Raw genomic sequence first — 20,958 nt, forward strand, 5'->3', positions numbered from 1 at the left:
TAATAGATAGTCTCTGTACACTAGTCTCCAATAGTGGTATAGGTAGCTATGCCTCCCAACCATGTGGAACCCATAGGTCCACTCTCACCATGCTAATGGAGATAATGATCCAACCAAAAACACACATAAAGAAAGCATCTATGGCTAACACTCATGCTAGACAATAAAGATGACTGAAACCAAGATCATGAGATAATGTAAGTACAATAGGTCCTATTTAGACACTTAATGGGCCAACTATGTAGGGACTCACCTAGGGGGTAATTAATTAGCATCAGGTATCCCAACCTACTATCATGTGACATCAACTCCCCAACGGAAGGTGCACACACTGTGTCCTTAGACTAACACTGAGTGCTCACATACTATTTTATTATATTAAATTATTTACCCAATTAATTTATTTAGTTATCACTTGTTAGAACTTCTTCACACCAACCCTTTGGAAAATAGTCACAAGGTTGCGAGATAGAAGCCCTCTCCATGCTACCCTACCCTACCCATACTCATCCAACAATGAACGTTCGTAGGCATGCATATTCTCAACCCAATGCCAAATGAACATAACTCCAACAAAGTACACATGAGAGTTTGGGCCTCACAAGTCACCCAAAAAATGCATGCGCACATGCTCATGTGTGGCGCACCACCATCTCGAAGATCATAACACAAGGACTAAATGAGAACACAAGAAAAATAACACTCAACTGAATACAAGCTCAGGAGGACAGATGTGGCATGTATCTGAATGCAACATAAAAGTGTAACAATGGTTTGATTGACATCCTATGGATAATCCAAGTTCATGACACACATCATTCCAAGAAAGCCCAACAAAATTGGGTGACATGCAAATTGAGGTAAAAACCTCAAAACTCAAAAATTTCAAAATTAAAACCCATTTTGTCTTAGGGTACAAAAGCCATGCAAATCTAATAAAACTCATGTTCAAACACTGTATGCAAAAATGACTAGCATAATTGTACAAAACCCCAAACCCTCATCCTAAAAATGAGTAAAATGTTCATATCTGACCAACAAGATAGAACTAGTAATAAAAAATGGAGGGGAACATTAGTTCTTAGCTTCCTAACATATAGCTACCAAAAATGGAAATAGAAATGAAGTTGAAACATGAAAATGGGAGAGCCTTACCTGACAGGAAAAAGGGATAGAATGAGAATCAACTGGATAAAATTAATATCTCATAGAAGCTATCAAAAGTCATGGCAAACCAAGGTCTCCTTGAGCTGGATCCAATGAGACCAATCTCACAAAGATCCCACACCCATAGCTCTCACAAAAAATAGAAATACAATCCTCTAAAAGAAGATTTTGGAAAAGCTCTCAAATCTCTAATTTCCAAAGGTGAGAAGTGACAAATAAATTTCCTCTTTGGATACTTATTCACTTTTTGAGTGAATAATCAATTAGGGTAAATAACAAGGTAACCTAGTTAAACCCTGAATCAACCCAAATTAAAATATGCTATTCCATGTAATTAGAATTCATCTGTGGAAAGACTATTAGAAATTAAAATCAATTAAAATAAAGTCTGAAAATCCTTAAAACAAAATCACATAAAATCGTACCAACTTTTGCGACAATTACAAACCTCTAGATGCACAGACACATTCATAGGTCTAGTCACATAATGAAAATGAGTTTAGATTTAACAATCACTGGAAGGTTTAGTTTAAACACTTAAATAAGATACATCAACCATACAGGGATGAGATTGGCTAAAATGAACAACTGAATCACTAACTCCATGTGCCACTACTAGGGATATAATCCTGCACAAAATACATGATCAAGTGCAATTGCATATAATAACATAGCTAAAGCAATAAACACATTAAATAACCTAATTTAATCATTTATTTAGTTTTACCTAAATAATCCATTTACATCACTCACGTTCACATAAAGCATAACAAAGTGATAATGAAGTAAATTACCATAGCATTAAATCTAACACATAAACATAATTAGAGCTATGTCCAAATATCGAATAACCAAATATCATCATAAAACCTACTGTCATCTCAAAATGGCATCATCATGTATATATGATCAACTGGACAACATAGTAATCTAACATCTATGATAGTGGAAATTAAAGTATAACATTCAACCCTCAAGTCAACTCAAATGTAAAAATAACATGAGTAACAAGTATCTCTTGGATTAAAATATAACAAGGTATAGATTGCAAACATGAGAGCACTACAGTTCAACTCCCTCTCCCTATCCTTTTCATAAAAAAATATATTTTATTTAAAAAAGGGAATAATTAATTAATCAAATATGCATCTAAATAATATTTGACATTTTCATAAAATGTATGTTTTCTGTCTTTTATTTTATTTTACCCTAATAAGGCATTTCATATGCATGACAAGGGAAAACATTATTTTAAATTTTTAAATATAGTTTCTAATGAAATAATCAAGTTTTCTAGCACAAAAAGTACTTCCCCTTAAAATTTGACACTTGCAAATTTAGGTGTCAACACCCTACATTAACCATCTCATATCTAGTTTATGCATATCATAACTAGAAATATTAAATACTAAAATATTCTAGCTAGGTATCACATCCATGAAATGTAAACACATAACACAAAAGATTTTGGTCACCTATAAACCCTCCAAGGTGAAGGTAAAACTAGGGTGGGGGAGACACCTATAAATCTTCACTACTATAGTAACAAATTTAGCCTATTAGGACTACAAATTTGATCACTTTTGATGATCTACCCTCTGCGGGGTCTGCCCTATTAAAAAATTTAAAAGACTGTTAGGTCTACCTTGATTAAAGGATTTAACACTTATAATAAAGTAAATACTCAGTTAAGGGATTTTACAAAGGTCTATTAAAACCACTATGTTAAGAGAGATTTTCCCTAGTTCAATCTATCAAAACTGATTTAGTACCTGATCCTTCAGTTTGCACTTAGAATTGTTGGTTGCAAATCTCTTCCTTCCAATCTTTGATATGATATGTCTGTACTCTGTCCTTCATTGCTTGATTAGGTTGGTAACTCTATTTCATTACAACTTTCACATACAACATCAAAAACCTAATTCCTTCGCATAATACTTCACTTCCTTTGCACACTTCACATTATCATCCACTATATCAAAATAGGGTTTGGATATGCCCTTTTAAAGACATTTGTAGAGTCTTAAAGAATAAGATCAATGATCTAGATGTTTCCCTTATTTTCCTCTTCATCTAATTAATTGTTCATCCCTCATAGGGATCAATGAGCTGTGCTAGAACATGTAACAACCATCATAACAAACTCTATGATTATTAAATGTTATTTACATGTTGGCTCGAAATGGTTTACCTCAAATTTTTACCATTCTAGATATTTTTGTTCACTCTATATTACTTAGCACATATTGTCTCTGATGGTCAGTCACAACTATTCTACCTGTTGTTTCTCAACCTTAACTTACTCAACTCCTTCTGCATGACTTGGCATCTACATACACTGTCTACTCAACATTCACTAAACTCAGCTTATATAGAAGTACTCTGTGACCAAAGATTTTTTCAGCTCCTATGGAGCTCAGCTTATACATGATTATTTACAAATCTTTACATGGCTTAACCTATATAGAGTAACTCAATCACAGTGATGATCAAATGACTCAACCTTATAAATGACTAAGTGTTTGACACTAATAGACAACAAAACTTAGGGATACCAACAATCTCCCCCTTTGATATTAGTGGAAAAATCACTTTGTCATGATTACATCTTTACATTATAAAAATAATAGTACTCCCCCTAAGCCTAAAACTTGATTCTTTTATAACTTCAAAACTTTCTTTTACAATACAATTAAACAATACATATTTTACATGACTCAAAATAGTCTAATGTATCTTGTCATATTAATATTCTTGTCTGAATTCTACCTTTATGAGCTTCATATCTCTGTATCTTTACCATTATTTTATCTTACCATTCTCCCTTGTAACTTATTTCATTTCATTCTCATATTTTCCCCCTTGTTTTGGACACCTATGTCTACTGTTGGTGCATTTTCTGCTGGGGTCGAGTAGGTGGAATCAAACCATATTTTTTGATGAATGGTTTGTGAGTTTAAATGATCATGGAAAGAGCATGATCCCATGTGGTTCTCACTAATTCAAAAAAAATGAATCTTTATCTCCAGATTAGTAACACATTTCTTTTATTTTTATTTTTAAAAAATTACTAATCTTCTCCTTTATGCATAGGTTTGAAGAAAAGTGTTGTCAACAAACATAGTATTGCACATTAAGGATTTTGGTTTACACTCTAACAAGGCACATGAAGTTTTTTAGGGGATTTGGTGAAAAGTTCCTTACACATGCATTTTTTTTTTCATGCATCCATGGTATGTAACAGTCTTGCATGCATTTAGAAATGTGTAAACATGTTTCATTTTGTATGTTTTGTGTAAATCATGAATTTCACTTAAAAAAAAAAAAAACATACTGATTTGCTATTGTGTGCACAAGTTTGAAGGTACATGGTTTTTTTTAAATTACTAATCTTCTCTTCTGTGCATAGGAAGTTAAATTTTGTCAACAAACATAACATTGCCACATTAAGGATTCAGGTTTCCACTCTAACAAGGTACATGAAGTTTTAAAGGAGATTTAGTTAAATATTTCTTCACACATGCACATTATTTTTTGTTCATCAAAATTGGATGATTTTTTTTTGATATGATGTCGTGTGGCTTATATATGCTTTTCCCTCAATATTACATATGGGAAACTGAGATACGAGGGGGGTGTAGTGCCTACCCTTGTTCACATCTTTTTTGGACATTGTTGTTGTTATTATCAGACTATGTTAGACTAGTTTTATGTTGATGGATTAGTGGTATTGTTTTAAGACTATCAGACATTATGTTATGGATTCAGTGGATATATGATGAGATCATTTAGACTTTACATTTCATGTATGCATGATGACCATTACATTGCTTTCAGTTATTGTTGATGATTAGTCAGATGGTTTATTATTTCATGTGCTTTATTATGGATACTTACCCCATACTTGCATGTGTATGGTGTGCGTGTTTTCTTATTGTATGGCATTTCTGATATGGTTAGGGAAGGGAGTCATAGTCACCTGCTTAGTCGGGATCTACATGATGCACCACTTCTTGCCATTGTCTGTTTAGCTAAGCATTATATATATTGTAGTACATACATAGTTTTCCTGTAGGTTGCAGGTACCAGGTATCGACTTCCCTGAATTGCCAGAATGAGCATACCCTATTACACTATCTCAATGATAAGAGAAGGGAGATAAATTCTCAAGTCCAAATCCCAAACCCTTAAACCAATTGTCCTAGTAAGGTAGGACAAGTATCTGGATATTTTACCCACCGAATGTGTCGGATGACATAATTCATGATGTTTAACCCTTTAGACTGATTTTGTGTGAATTGCTTTATGATGAGTTTTCATATTTTATCTTGGAGGTCTATGGTGAATTTTCTATTAATTAAGTCTTAATAAATAGATTTAATTAATAAATTAATTATTTGAGAAAATTAATATAAAATATTATGATCTTTGATATTTTGATTATAATTAATTAAATGTGAATTAATTGAGGAAAAAAGAATTAAATAAAAGAAAATTAGAAATTAAAATTAATAATAATAAAAAAATAATAATAAAGTAATAAATAAATAATAATAATAAAAGTTATAAAAAAATTAAAAATGAAAGTTATAAATATTTAAATAGAAATTATATAAAAATTAAATTGGAGTTATAAGCTTGCATGAGAATTAACGCACCTTTTCATTTTTTATATGTCAACAACACGGTGGTTAGTGCATCAATCAAGCACATGGTGTCTACAACCTTATGGCTCATCTAGAAGGTTGGAAAAGACCCATGCTTAGTTGGTGACACCTTCTAGCTGTTTCTAGAAGCATTCTAGAGGTTTCTTGAGAGCTCTTTATATTTAGGCATTCCTAAAAGCTTAGAGATAGCGTTGGAGAGCAATTGGAGCATTGGAGGACTCGAGAACTCTAAAGAAGGGAGGAGCTTGCTCTGCAGGTTTTTTGAGGAAGAGCGAATTAGCATCAGAATTCGGGTAGATTCTTATGATTTTACTTATGCTATTTCCACATCTTGCATTCCTTGTCTTCTTCGTGTCTTCCATATGTCTTTTGAGGATTTTCCTATTTTAATTGTATGCATTCTCAATATGGGTAGTTAAATTTATTTGAGAATTTTAAATGCATAGATCTGAAAAGAACACGGGGCTAGGGTTTAGATTCATAGTCAAACCCATTGGATTAATTAATGGAAAAATTTTGAGATCAAGGATTATAGGAAAATTCTATGAATTGGAATTTATATTTTGTGTATATAAATGTTTATATTTTTAAATCTGCATACATACATATATATATATATATATATATATATATATACAATTATATATATATATACATATGTCTATATGCTGTGATATTTGATTAAACTCTGTATGTATATATATATACATATACACAGACACACACACACACACACACACACACACATATATATATATATATACATATATATACTTATATATATATATATACATATATATGTATATATATATTTAATTAAAAGTTGAACGACATATATTTTACAGCGAGCGAATGTTTTAAAAAATTGCATCGCGATTCATCTCTAAGAAAAGCGTTTTAAAAATGCTCTTGGAAAACAATATTAAACATGTCTTTGGGCGGGTATATGACCTGTACCCTGTACATCAGGCAACGACATCATACCTGCGGTCGCAAGTACTACGACTGCTGTTGCAGGCCTGCGACGATAGGCATGGTGGCTGCACGACTATTATAGCCGATAGTGACTGCTATTAAATAGTAGTATGAGATTAAAGTTTTAATATGACATCAATCAAAATTTTGTAATTCGATTTTATATTTTATTTTTTTTAAAATGCAACAATTATATATATTTATATATATGTATATATATATATTTAAATATATATATATATATATATATAGATATATATATATATATATATATATATATATATATATATATATATTTATATATGTATGTATGTATGTATGTATGTATGTATGTATGTATGTAAATATGTTGATTACTAAATTTAATTTATTATATATAGTAAAGGTTCATCTTTTATAACGATGAGTTATTTTATAATATTATAATTATAAGATTTAATTAATTGTTCTAAATTATTAAAGAAAGAATATGCAATTTAATTAATAATTTGGTGGGGGACGTTTTCAAAAAAAGATTATAATTGAAAGATGGATTTTAAGGGAAACTTTTATTCATCTAAAATAATACATTTATAAAATGTTCCTCCATTTATTCTCTAAACTTGGAAACATAAACTGAGACCTCTACATTTAAATTCAAGTTTGTAAATTTAGCAAAACCAAAACATGTGTTTGCATTGGGTATTCTTTATGCTATTTTTTTGAGTTTTGGGTTGACTAGTGTTGACCAATATAGGATGTCTACCAGAGGCTTGGGGGATATGTGATTGTGATGTCATGATGATGTTTTAATCTCGATCTTTATAAACCCAACCATGGTTATGTGATGGAATGCTCTATGTATTGGTTGTAATTGCTGATTGTTATAGTTGAGATTCTTATGTATGAGACACTTGACTTAACCATTTTTGGTCATCGATCAGTTATCCTTGGTTATTTTCTAGTCGCCATGATGGGACTGAAATATGGATTTATTCTTGATGATATCATGTTGTGACATGTTTTGACTCAATCATTTTGGAGTCTTCGATTAGTATGATTGAGATATATTTTGGTTATTGAGAACCATTGGATACTTTTGATCATTAGTGAAACTTCAGTTGCCAATAGAGAGCTGTTGTGTTCATGATTTTCTATGGATATTTTCTCATGGAGATTTGATGCTTTTATGCATATTTGATGATTTCATTATGGATTATCTTTTGTGATTTTGAGATTTATGATTCCATGAGCTTAGGGTAGGATATCTACATGTAGTGTCGGGAAGTGGCTTGCAATGGGGGCCGAGGCCCTAAGAGGCTGCCAGGGTAACTCATTGTAAGTTGGATTAATAAGTGATAACATTCACACCTAATACTAACTGAATGAACCTAAAAAGATAAGTGTTTTGGTTCTCGCCCATGCCTTGAGTGCTTGTACAGGCTAGGATGGGAATAGTGAGAACACATGGTTGCAACCTTGCATTCCATAGTATGCCTCATCAGTATGAGAGGATACTAGTGGCTGCATGAGATTATTATGGACCCGTGGAGTTAAGCTAACTGCCAGGGTAACTTGTACATGATAAATGCGATGACACTTTCCCGCTTGCATAGTAGGTTCCTACATGTCATTGTGTGCCTCTGGGATTAGATGTCAATTTTTGTGCTTGGAACCTTTGAGTTAGTATACTTTTAGGATTCCTAGACTTGCAGAGATTTATGTTATGTGTTTTGGATAGCCTATTTGGGACTTGAGATTATCTCCTTAGCATGGTGGGAGTGGACCACTTAGGTACCATGCGGTCGGGTGGTAGTGTATTTTCCACTCTTATCATTTGAGATTCATTGAGACATTGTGGCTGATGCATCCTTCATGATGGTGGATATGTATCCTTTCATTGATGATTAGCATATGTTAGATGATGTTATCTTATGCTTTTATTTGCATGTTAGATTTCTTTCTGCATATGATATAATATATGTTAGGAGTGAAATTCCTACTATGTTAATATTGATGATCTCTTCGGTGATTTGGAATGTTACACACGGAGGGATGGCTAGGGCCCACGATGGTCTAATGATGCTATTAACGGTTGGGAGGAACCGTACACTTAGTTTGTTATGTTTGATCTTTATGATGGATGTATATCTTCTATGATGATGTATCATGTATATCATGTGATTATCTTTACTTTGATGTATCATGGATTGGAATAGGATGATGTACCTTATTCTACATATGTATATTCTTTTGAGGTTTTTCATACCCTGTGACATGTACAGTGGATGATTGAGCATTTGAAATGTAATGTATAAACATTGGACTTATCATTATTATTTCATGTGGATGTTGTACTAGATGGATTCATTAATGTTAGTTGTTTAGATGTAATTCAACATTAAGGGATCTTAAAGAATGTAATCAGTTGTGTATGTTATGTTTATTTTTAGATGGATGTTGCTATTGCTCCCGTTATGGTGCATGAGTTATATGTGGTATTTACTTTCATGTTAAAAAAAAAAATGCTACCAAACTTAGTGAAATTTTAGGTTAATTCTTTGGATCCCTTGGCGGGGCATTACATTTGGTATCAGAGCTCGAGTTTCTACATTGGGAGCTCTAGGTATTTTGGAACAACTAAAAAACTTTGAACTATTAAGTGTATCTTTTCAAACTTGAAACCAGGTGAACTGAAATAGAACTTGAACTATTACTTGTATATTTTTTATACTTCAACACTTAGTTTCAAAATTGAAAATTTTACTTAAACCTAAACATAGAAATTGAACTTAGTCTATTGTAAACATGTGCCTTTGATTGTAATAGTGCTTTGTATTGCTGTAGGATGGTATCTGGGACTAGGTCTTCTGTTAGAGGCCATGGTAGAGGCTGTGGTCATGGCAGAGCTATCAGTGTCCATGAGTCTGCCCATGAGGGATCGGCTCATGTAGAGAGCAGGGAAGAGCACACTAGTAGGCAGCATTAAGAGAGCCGTAGAGAGGACCAAGCTAAGTCTGAAGAGGTTGGTTTGAGATAGATGATGCAAAATATTCTAGAACGTCTACCTCCTATTCAAGAATAGCCCAAAGGGCATCAAACAAAACAAGAGCATAGACCCAGGTCTAGGAGTCCTCGAAAGGATCATCAGAGGTCTATTGTGTCCACTCAGATGAAGGATCTTTCAAAATCCAAGGTTAGGCCTTTCAATGGGCAAGGTTCTGGTTATGTCATCAAGCAGTGGCTTATTTCCCTCGACAGAATTTTTGCCATGCAAGATTTCGACAGCAATGTTAAGGCAAGATTTGTGATCACTAATTTAGAGAATTTTGGGGCCACTTGGTGGAAAATTAAGGAGAAGAAGCTGGGAATCGATATGAGCAGTGTTACATGGGAACTATTCTTAGAGAGTTTTCGTGAACGATTCCTACCAGAGGAATGGAAACGGCAAAGGGCAGATGAATTTCATAATCATAAATAGTTGAATAAGGTGACGATTAAGAACATGTATCCTCTTCCTAGGATTGATGACTTATTTGATCAGATCAATGGAGCTACAGTATTCTCCAAGATTGACCTTAAGTCAGGATACCGCCAACTTTGCATCAAGGAGGCTAATATTCACAAGATCGCTTTTCGAACTCGCTATGGGCATTATGAGTTCACAGTGGTACCTTTTGGGTTGACTAATGCTCCATCAGTTTTCATGAGTTTGATGAATGGTGTGTTCCGATCTTATCTGGACAGGTTTGTACTTGTGTTTCGGGTAAAAGCATAGATCTGTGTCACCATTTGTGATATCAAAACCTGTTTTGGTCAAATTTCATTTCTCTATCAAAACTCAATTTTATTCAAAAACTAAAAATACCCTTTTATAGATCTTAGATTCAATATCATCATTATATAAATTTTTGAGTGTTTTGATTAGTTATAATATGTTAAAATTTCAAAATATTATAAGTCAATATTTCAACATTTCAGAATATGCTCACTTAAAAAATGGAAAAAAATAGTAAATCATACCAAAAAAACAAAAAAATTACATTTATCTCTAGAGGAGAGAGTCCTCTTCATGAATATGTAATTTTTTCTCAAGAAAGTGTAGATTTGATTGGGAAGTTTTGACGGGAGGAAAAAATTGTTGGCTTTTGAGAAGGTCAAGCTTGAGTACTTATAACAAAGAAAATATAGATAAAAACTAATTATTTCTCTTTTTGTGCACTAGATATACATGTTATATATAAGATATTTTCAAATCAAAACAAAAAAAGATGATTTGCATATTTTCTTTTGACAGGAACTACACCCTATATTTTTTATAGTTAAAAAAGGGACTTCAAAATAAAAGAAATGAATAAATTCTTACTCAGAAATTTTTAAAAAAATGATAGGCATAAAGTTCATCCAATTCTACACATTTCATTAGTTTACATCATTTTCAAATTCTAAACACAAATACCATTTTTTTATCATTAATGTTGAACTCTCGCATTCTCATATCACTTTTCTTCATAAAGGGTGACACAGGTTTGTGCTTTTACCCTTTCTTGATGACATATTGATATATTCTAAGACTTCGAAGGAGCATGAGGAACACCTACGGTTGGTATTGCAGTGTTTGAGAGACAATCAACTTTATGCCAATGCAGCTAAGTGTGAATTCTTCAAGTCAGAGATTCAATATTTAGGAGATGTTATTTTAGGCAATGGTATTTCAGTGGATCCTGCAAAGATTTAAGTGATAATAGATTGGCCGACATCGACTAATGTGTTAGAGATTCATAGTTTCTTGGGTTTAGCTGGTTATTATCGTAGATTTGTCCAAAACTTCTCTAGGATAGCACATCCTATCACTTCTCTTCAGAGGAAAGGAAAGAAGTTTGTATGGACAGAGAAATGTGAGGAAGATTTCTAGAAGCTCAAGGAGCTTTTGACAAGTGCACTGATTTTAGTAGTACCAAATTCGGAAGGTGATTTCATGGTGTGTACAGATGCTTCTATTGAAGGGATTGGGGTAGTGTTGATGCAGAATGGACGAGTGATTGCATATGAATCACGTAAGCTCAAGGATCATGAGTTAAATTATCCTACGCATGATCTTGAGTTGGCAATAGTAGTTCATGCTTTGACAAGGTGGAGACATTTCTTGTTGGGGCATAGATTTCAGCTACATAGCGATCATCGTAGTCTTCAGTACTTTTTCACTCAGCCTAATTTGAATGCTCGCCAGAGGCGATGGATGGAATTTCTTTGCGAGTATAATTTTGAGGTTAAGTACATTCAGGGTAAGGAGAATGTGGTGGTGGATGCTTTGAGTCACAAGAGACATGTGGTATTATCTATGACTTTTAGTGTGGATTTGAGGAGTCAGATTCTTCAGGCACTTCCTACGGATTCTTGGTATTAGGAAGTGTGCAGAGAGATTGATTCAGTAAGACCTTTGGAAGGTAAGTTTGCAAGTTACGTTCGAGAATCAGATGGTCTTTTAAGACATATGTGGAGGATTTATGTGCCATTACTGGATGAGCTTCACACCTTGATTCTAGCAGAAGCCCATCGTACACCTTACTCAGCACATCCAGGTGTCAAGAAGATGCATGTTGATTTGAGACGTTTGTTCTTTTGGTCGGGGATGAAGTGAGAGATTGCTGATTTTGTGGCTAGGTGCCTTAAGTGTCAGAGAGTTAAGGCAGAACATCAGCACTCGGCTAGACTTTTGCAGCCAAATCTCATTCCTTCTTGGAAGTGGGATATCATCTCCATGGATTTCATTGTAGGATTACCTATGACTATTCGTTGTCATGATGCTATCATGGTCACTTTTGATTGGTTGACTAAGGTGGCGCATTTCTCATCGATCAGGTCTTCCTACACAGCAGCTTCTGTAGCTAATGTCTTCATGCGTGACATTATGAGATTACATGGTATTCCTAGAAAGATCATTTCTGACAGGGATCCTGTATTCACATCCGCATTCTAGACATCGTTGCAACATGAGCTTGGAGTGCAATTAAACTTCAGTTCGGCATATCATCCGAAGACTGATGGTCAGACATAGAGGGTGAATCAAGTTTTGGAGGATATGTTACGGATGTATGTGATGGATAGGCAAACACATTGGGAGGACTATCTCTACCTAGTGGAGTTTTCTTACAACAACGGGTATTATAGTTCTATTGGCATGGTACCGTTTCAGGCATTATATAGACATCCTTATCATACACCATTGAGTTAGGATAGCCTTGAGGATCACATCCTGTTGGGTCCTAAGATGCTTCGTGATATGAAGCAACAGGTAGTGCGTATCTGTGAGCACCTAACTACGTTACAGGATAGACAGAAGAAGTATGCTAATGCTCATAGGACTGATAAGCAGTTTGCTGTGGGTGATAAGGTTTTCTTGAGAGTGCATCTGCGAAAGAGTCCGATCTGATACGGAAAGGGTTCCAAGCTAGCACCTCGCTTTGTGGGACCATTCGAGATTCTAGAGAGGATTGGTCCGGTTGCTTACCACCTTGCTCTACCGCCCAACCTAGCTCGCATTCATGATGTTTTCCATGTTTAAGTGCTTCGACAATATATTCCTGATATTGTACATGTTCTTGATTGGAATGCGTTGCAGGTAGAGGACGGGCAGCTGGCTTTGGAGCCGGTTCATATTCTGGAGCAATGAGAGTTGACCCTCAGGGGTCAAACCATCGAGTAGGTAAGGGTCCAATGGGACCCTATTGATGATTCTTCAGCTACTTGGGAGGATGCAGCTAGATTACAGGAGTTATATCCCTACTTGTTTGTAGGCTTCCAGGAGTAAGCCTAATCCAAGGGGCGGTGGATGTAGTGACTACCCTCGTTCACATCTTTTCTGGACATTGTTGTTGTTATTATCAGACTATGTTAGACTAGTTTTATGTTGATGGATTAGTGGTATTGTTTTGAGACTATCAGACATTATGTTATGGATTTAGTGGATATATGATCAGATCATTTAGACTTTACATTTCATGTATGCATGATGACCATTACATTGCTTTCAGTTATTGTTGATGATTAGTTAGATGGTTTATTATTTCATGTGCTTTATTATGGATACTTACCCCATACTTGCATGTGTATGGTGTGTGTGTTTTTTTATTGTATGGCGTTTCTAATATGGTTAAGGAAGGGAGTCGTAGTCACTTGCTTAGTCGGGATCTACATGATGCACCACTTCCTGCCATTGTCTGTTTAGCTTAGCATTATATATATTGTATGTACATGCATAGTTTTTCTGCAGGTTGCAGGTACCAGGTATCGACTTCCTTGAATTGCCAAGATGAGTGTACCCTATTACACTATCTCAATGATAAGAGAAGGGAGATAAATTCTCAAGTCCAAATCCCAAACCCTTAAACCAATTGTCCTAGTAAGGTAGGACAAGTATTTGGATATTTTACCCACCGAATGTGTCAGATGACATAATTCATGATTTTTAACCCTGTAGACTGATTTTGTGTGAATTGTTCTATGATGAGTTTTCATATTTTATCTTGGAGGTCTATGGTGAATTTTCTATTAATTAAGTCTTAATAAATAGATTTAATTAATAAATTAATTATTTGAGAAAATAAATATAAAATATCATGATCTTTGATATTTTGATTATAATTAATTAAATGTGAATTAATTGAGGAAAAAAGAATAAAATAAAATAAAATTAGAAATTACAATTAATAATAATAAAATAATAATAATAAAGTAATAAATAAATAATAATAATAAAAGTTATAAAAAAAATTAAAAATGAAAGTTATAAATATTTAAATAGAAATTATATAAAAAGTAAATTGGAGTTATAAGCTTGCATGGGAATTAACACACCTTTTCATTTCGTATATGTCAACAACACGGAGGTTAGTGCATCAATTAAGCACATGGTGTCTACAACCCTATGGCTCATCTAGAAGGTTGGAAAAGACCCATGCTTAGTTGGTGACACCTTCTAACTGTTTCTAGAAGCATTCTAGAGGTTTCTTGAGAGCTCTTTATATTTAGGCATTCCTAGAAGCTTAGAGATAGTGTTGGAGAGCAATTGGAGCATTGGAGGACTCGAGAACTTTGAAGAAGGGAGGAGCTTGCTCTGCAGGTTTTTTGAGGAAGAGCAAATTAGCATTAGAATTCGGGTAGATTCTTGTGATTTTACTTATGCTATTTCCGCATCTTGCGTTCCCTGTCTTCTTCGTGTCTTCCATATGTCTTCTGAGGATTTTCCTATTTTAATTGTATGCATTCTCAATATGGGTAGTTAAATTTATTTGAGAATTTTATATGCATAGATCTGAAAAGAACACGGGGCTAGGGTTTAGATTCATAGTCAAACCCATTGGATTAATTAATGGAACAAGTTTGAGATCAAGGATTATAGGAAAATTCTATGAATTGGAATTTATATTTTGTGGATATAAATGTTTATATTTTTAAATCTGCATACATATATATATATGTGTGTGTGTGTGTGTGTGTGCGCTGTGATATTTGATTAAACTCTGTATGTGTGTGTGTATATATATATATATATATACACACACACACACACACACACACACATATATATACATACATACATATACACACACACACATATATACATATATATACTTATATATATACATACATATGTATATATATATATTTAATTAAAAGTCGAATCACATATATTTCACAGTGAGCGAATGTTTCAAAAAATTGCATCATGATTCATCTCTGAGAAAAGCATTTTAAAAATGCTATTAAAAAACAATATTAAACATGTCTTTGGGCGGGTATATGACCCATACCCTGTACGTTGGGCAGCGACATCATACCTGCGGTCGCAGGTACTGTGATTGTTGTCGCAGGCCTATGACGGCAGGCATGGTGGCCGCACGGCTGTTATAGCTGTCGGTGACTGTTATTAAACAATAGTATGAGATTAAAGTTTTAATATGACATCAATCAAAATTTTGTAATTCGATTTTATATTTCATTTTTTTTTAAATGCAACAATTATATATATTTATATATATGTATATATGTATATATATATATTTAAATATAAATAAATAAATAAATAAATATATATATATATATATATATATATATGTAAGTATGTAAATATGTTAATTAATAAATTTAAATTATTATTTATATTAAAGGTTCATCTTTTATAACGATGAGTTATTTTATAATATTATAATTATAAGATTTAATTAATTGTTATAAATTATTAAAGAAAGAATATGTAATTTAATTAATAATTTGGTGGGGGACGTTTTCAAAAAAAGATTATAATTGAAAAATGGATTTTAGGGGAAACTTTTATTCATCTAAAATAATACATGTATAAAATGTTCCTCCATTTATTCTCTAAACTTGGAAACATAAACTGAGACCTCTACATTTAAATTCAAGTTTGTAAATTTAGCAAAACCAAAACATGTGTTTGCATTGGGTATTCTTTATACTATTGTTTTGGGTTTTGGGTTGACTAGTGTTGACCAATATAGGACATCTACTAGAGGCTTGGGGGTTATGTGATTGTGATGTCATGATGATATTTTAATCTCGATCTTTATAAACCCAACCATGGTTATGTGATGGAATGCTCTATGTATTGGTTGTAATTATTGATTGTTATAGTTGAGATTCTTATGTATGAGACACTTGACTTAACCATTTTTGGTCATCGATTAGTTATCCTTGGTTATTTTCTAGTCACCATGATGGGACTGAAATATGGATTTCTTTTTTATGATGTCATGTTGTGACATGTGTTGACTCAAAAATTTTGGAGTCTTCGATCAGTATGATTGAGATATATTTTGGTTATTGAGAACCATTGGATACTTTTAATTATTAGTGAAACTTCAGTTGCCAATAGAGAGCTGTTGTATTCATGATTTTCTATGGATATTTGCTTTTATGCATATTTGATGATTTCATTATGGATTATCTTTTGTGATTTTGAGATTTATGATTCCATGAGCTTAGGGTAGGATATCTACATGTAGTGTCGGGAAGTGGCTTGCAATGGGGGCCGGGGCCCTAAGAGGCTGCCAGGGTAACTCATTGTAAGTTGGATTAATAAGTGATAACATTCACACCTAATACTAACTGAATGAACCTAAAAAGATAAGTGTTTTGGTTCTCGCCCATGCCTTGAGTGCTTGTACAGGCTAGGATGGGAGTAGTGAGAATGCATGGTTGTGACCTTGCATTCCATAGTATGCCTCGTCAGTATGAGAGGATACTAGTGGCCGCATGAGATCAGTATGGACCCGTGGAGTTTAGCTAACTGCCAGGGTCACTTGTACGTGATAAATGCGATGACACTTTCCCACTTGCATAGTAGGTTCCTACATGTCATTGTGTGCCTCTGGGATTAGATGCCAATTTTTGTGCTTGGAGCCTTTGAGTTAGTATACTTTTAGGATTCCTGGACTTGCAGAGATTTATGTTATGTGTTTTGGATAGCCTGTTTGGGACTTGAGATTATCTCCTTAGCACGATGGGAGTGGACCACTTAGGTACCACACGGTCAGGTGGTAGTGTATTTTCCACTCTTATCATTTGAGATTCATTGAGACATTGTGGCTGATGCGTCCTTCATGATGGTGGATATGTATCCTTTCATTGATGATTAGCATATGTTAGATGATGTTATCTTATGCTTTTATTTGCATGTTAGATTTCTTTCTGCATATGATATAACATATGTTAGGAGTGACATTCCTACTATGTTAATACCGATGATCTCTTCGGTGATTTGGAATGTTACACACGGAGGGATGGCTAGGGCCCATGATGGTCTAATGATGCTATTAACGGTTGGGAGGAACCGTGCACTTAGTTTGTTATGTTTGATCTTTATGATGGATGTATATCTTCTATGATGATGTATCATGTATATCATGTGATTATCTTTACTTTGATGTATCATGGATTGGAATAGGATGATGTACTTTATTCTACATATGTATATTCTTTTGAGCTTTTTCATACCCTGTGACATGTAGAGTGGATGATTGAGCATTTGAAATGTAATGTATAAAAATTGGACTTATCATTATTATTTCATGTGGATGTTGTACTAGATGGATTTATTAATGTTAGTTGTTTAGATGTAATTCAACATTAAGGGATCTTAAAGAATGTAATCAGTTGTGTATGTTATGTTTATTTTTAGATGGACATTGCTATTGCTTCCGTTTTGGTGCATGAGTTATATGTGGTATTTACTTTCATGTTAAAAAAAAAATGCTACCAAACTTAGTGAAATTCTAGGTTAATTCTTTGGATCCCTTGGCGGGGCATTACGGGGGGTGGGGGGTGTGAATGAAGATATATGAAAATTTTGTCCTTCAAATTAACTTGACTATATTCAGCATGTTGGTGCTCAAATTAGTAGATTAGGTTTCCTATGGAATGATGATCCAATTATGGGAAATCCTAAAACAAATGCAAACCTCTACAATTTTGGCTCTGTAGAACCAATGCTGGCAGGCATATACCTCACACCCTAGAGGCTTTTTAGAGTAGATAATATGAGGATCTTGTGTGTTGATTAAAAATTTGAACAAAAGATAAATGAAGGTTAAAGGTAACTAAAAGTTTATATATGTTATCTATATGTGTGATGTGTAATGATTAGGGATCTTCGTCACCTGGATCTATGCCCTTTTTGCAATCAGCATGAAAACTTAACCAATAATCAATAGACTAGTGCCTTAACCAATGGAATACTTATCACATTACTATCAATTACTTATAATGTTAAAGTAACCCTTAGAGACAATCATCGATCCCTTTTAGACAACTGTTATCACTTTAATGCTTCCATTTGACAAATGAATTAAATTAGCTTCAATAATAAGTCCTATTGAATTTAATTTCCCTCAAGAACCAATAAGATAAAGATATAGATTGAACAATCAACACAAAAACTTTGTTTTAAAAATATTGAAGAACTTTAAAAAATTCATACAATATGAAGGCAATTAAAGAAAATTCTAAATTTTGTCCAAGGAACAAACTAAATAATAGATAGATGATATCACCAAAAGATTAAATGAGTATATTAAATCTTTGTATTTCTTTTAATATTATTCATCATAAAATTTTGTGTTGCTTGTGCACACATATAACAACAAAATCTAGAATGATCAAAAGAACCCCTTCTCAATTGACAAAATGTAGGTTATAAATATGGTGACCGTGAATGATAATATTCTTTGATTTTGGGCCACATATAAGTAGACATCGAAACAATTACTATTTTGAAAATATGTGACTCCTTGGTACATTCTGAAACAATATGACTTTATATTAAACTCTCAACATAAATGAATATGTTAATCCTCCAAGTATTCTTGACATTCCTCCATATGTATTTGATATTGCTCAAGTATTGTGAGATTCTTATGTGTAATCGCCTCCTTGATAATCATTTCTTTTCCATAATGCTTCTTTGATTTGATTAAGAGAATGCCTCTTTTAATGTCAAGAATGGTTTGTATTTTTCCTGTGCGAAAATCTTTGTCAATAAATTACATTATAAATATATAATCTTTATATATGATTCAAAACATAATTTTACCCTAATGCTAATCCATTTTTATTTAATTTAGGGTAAAAATATAATGCCCTCATATAAAAAAAAAAAATATTTTTTATTTCAAAGAATTTTGATTTTACTTTAAAAACTTTCCTTAACATGAAACATGAAATGGTAATATCTTATATTAAAGATCTAGGAATAAATATAAGATTTTAAATATTATTTATAATAATACTTTATCAATATATCTCCCTAGAAATAATACTTGGATAAAAGGTAAGCAAAATACACCATAATGATCATTTACATTAAACTTTCACTTAATTTCCCTTTAAAATAAGTATTAATGTAAATATTTTCACTTGTCTAAAATAACCCATAAAAAAGATTAATTATCCCTTTTATTTACTTGAAAAAATAATTTCAATTATATTTTTCCTTTCTAACAACCATTCTCAAGGACTATAACAGAACAATTGGTTAGGGTAGAAAGGGTAGTTAGGATAGGAAAGAGGACAAGGTCTCCTTCTCCTAAAAATATTTTTTATTTCAAAAAATGAATACTTAATTAATCAAATATGCATCTAAATAATATTTGACTTTTTCATAAAACGTATGTTTTCCTCTTTTATTGTACTTTAACCTAATAAGACATTTCATATGCATGACAAAGGAAAATATTATTTTTAATTTTTAAATATAAGAATATAATTTCTAATGAAATAATCAAGCCTTCTAGCACAAAAAGTACTTCCCTTTCAAATTTGACACCTATAAATTTAGGTGTGTGTGTGCATGCGTGGGCACAAAGAGAATCCAACATTCTCTAGAAGAAGAAGACCACGTAAAAAAGCATAAAATAGATTAACAACATGTAAAAATTTAATGTATTTAAGAAAAAAATTAGAAAAATAAGAACATAATATAAGGAGAAAAATACTTCCCTGAATAGTTTTTTTTTTACCCTCATATTTCCTTGGTCCTACAAAGAATAAAAAGAATAAAAGCTAGGGCCCTACTTGACTTCTCATTGGCATAGAAACCATTACTGAGAAAGCTTGAAACGTGTTATAGCGATCCTCGATGGATGTGATGTTATAAGATTTATCCCACAATTTAAGAGAAATTTATAAATGTTTTTATAATATTTGGATCAATAATTTGGCAATATATCCAATAAAATCATACCAAAACTCCAATTAAAGCTTTATAATCTCTTAATATTTGATATAAAAGATAATAATTTAATTGCAATAAAGCTTCTTTATAAAAATAAATAAAATCAAACGTAAACTACATACCTTTCCTCACCTCAAACCTTACCATTATTGCTACAACGATCCAACCTTTTCATATCACTCATCACTATATGAAAAACACTCTATATGCGATATCTGATGGATGTGATTATCCTTTCACTATAACACATAGAGATATATGAAAGCTTACTGGTAATCGCTATATCTCTATTACTAAAAATGCGATCCACAATCGTTCCCAATCCATTGCTATAGTATATGGTGATACCCTTTTAAAACATTACTACCTTATCACTGCATAATATAGTGATCATCTCCTCCATCGCTCATCGCTATATCT

At 32.8% G+C, this 20,958-nt stretch overlaps 1 pseudogene; it reads right to left on the reverse strand.

Annotated features, from left to right (window-relative positions):
- Positions 1–6,756: 6,756 nt before the first annotated feature.
- The window catches only part of LOC149530322 (polyol transporter 5-like), a 71,458-nt pseudogene continuing 57,256 nt past the window's right edge, over positions 6,757–20,958 (reverse strand).

This window comes from Cupressus sempervirens, chromosome 11, assembly GCF_028749045.1.
Source record: "Cupressus sempervirens isolate cs-2001-9-10 chromosome 11, ASM2874904v1, whole genome shotgun sequence".
Taxonomy (NCBI): Eukaryota; Viridiplantae; Streptophyta; class Pinopsida; order Cupressales; family Cupressaceae; genus Cupressus; species Cupressus sempervirens.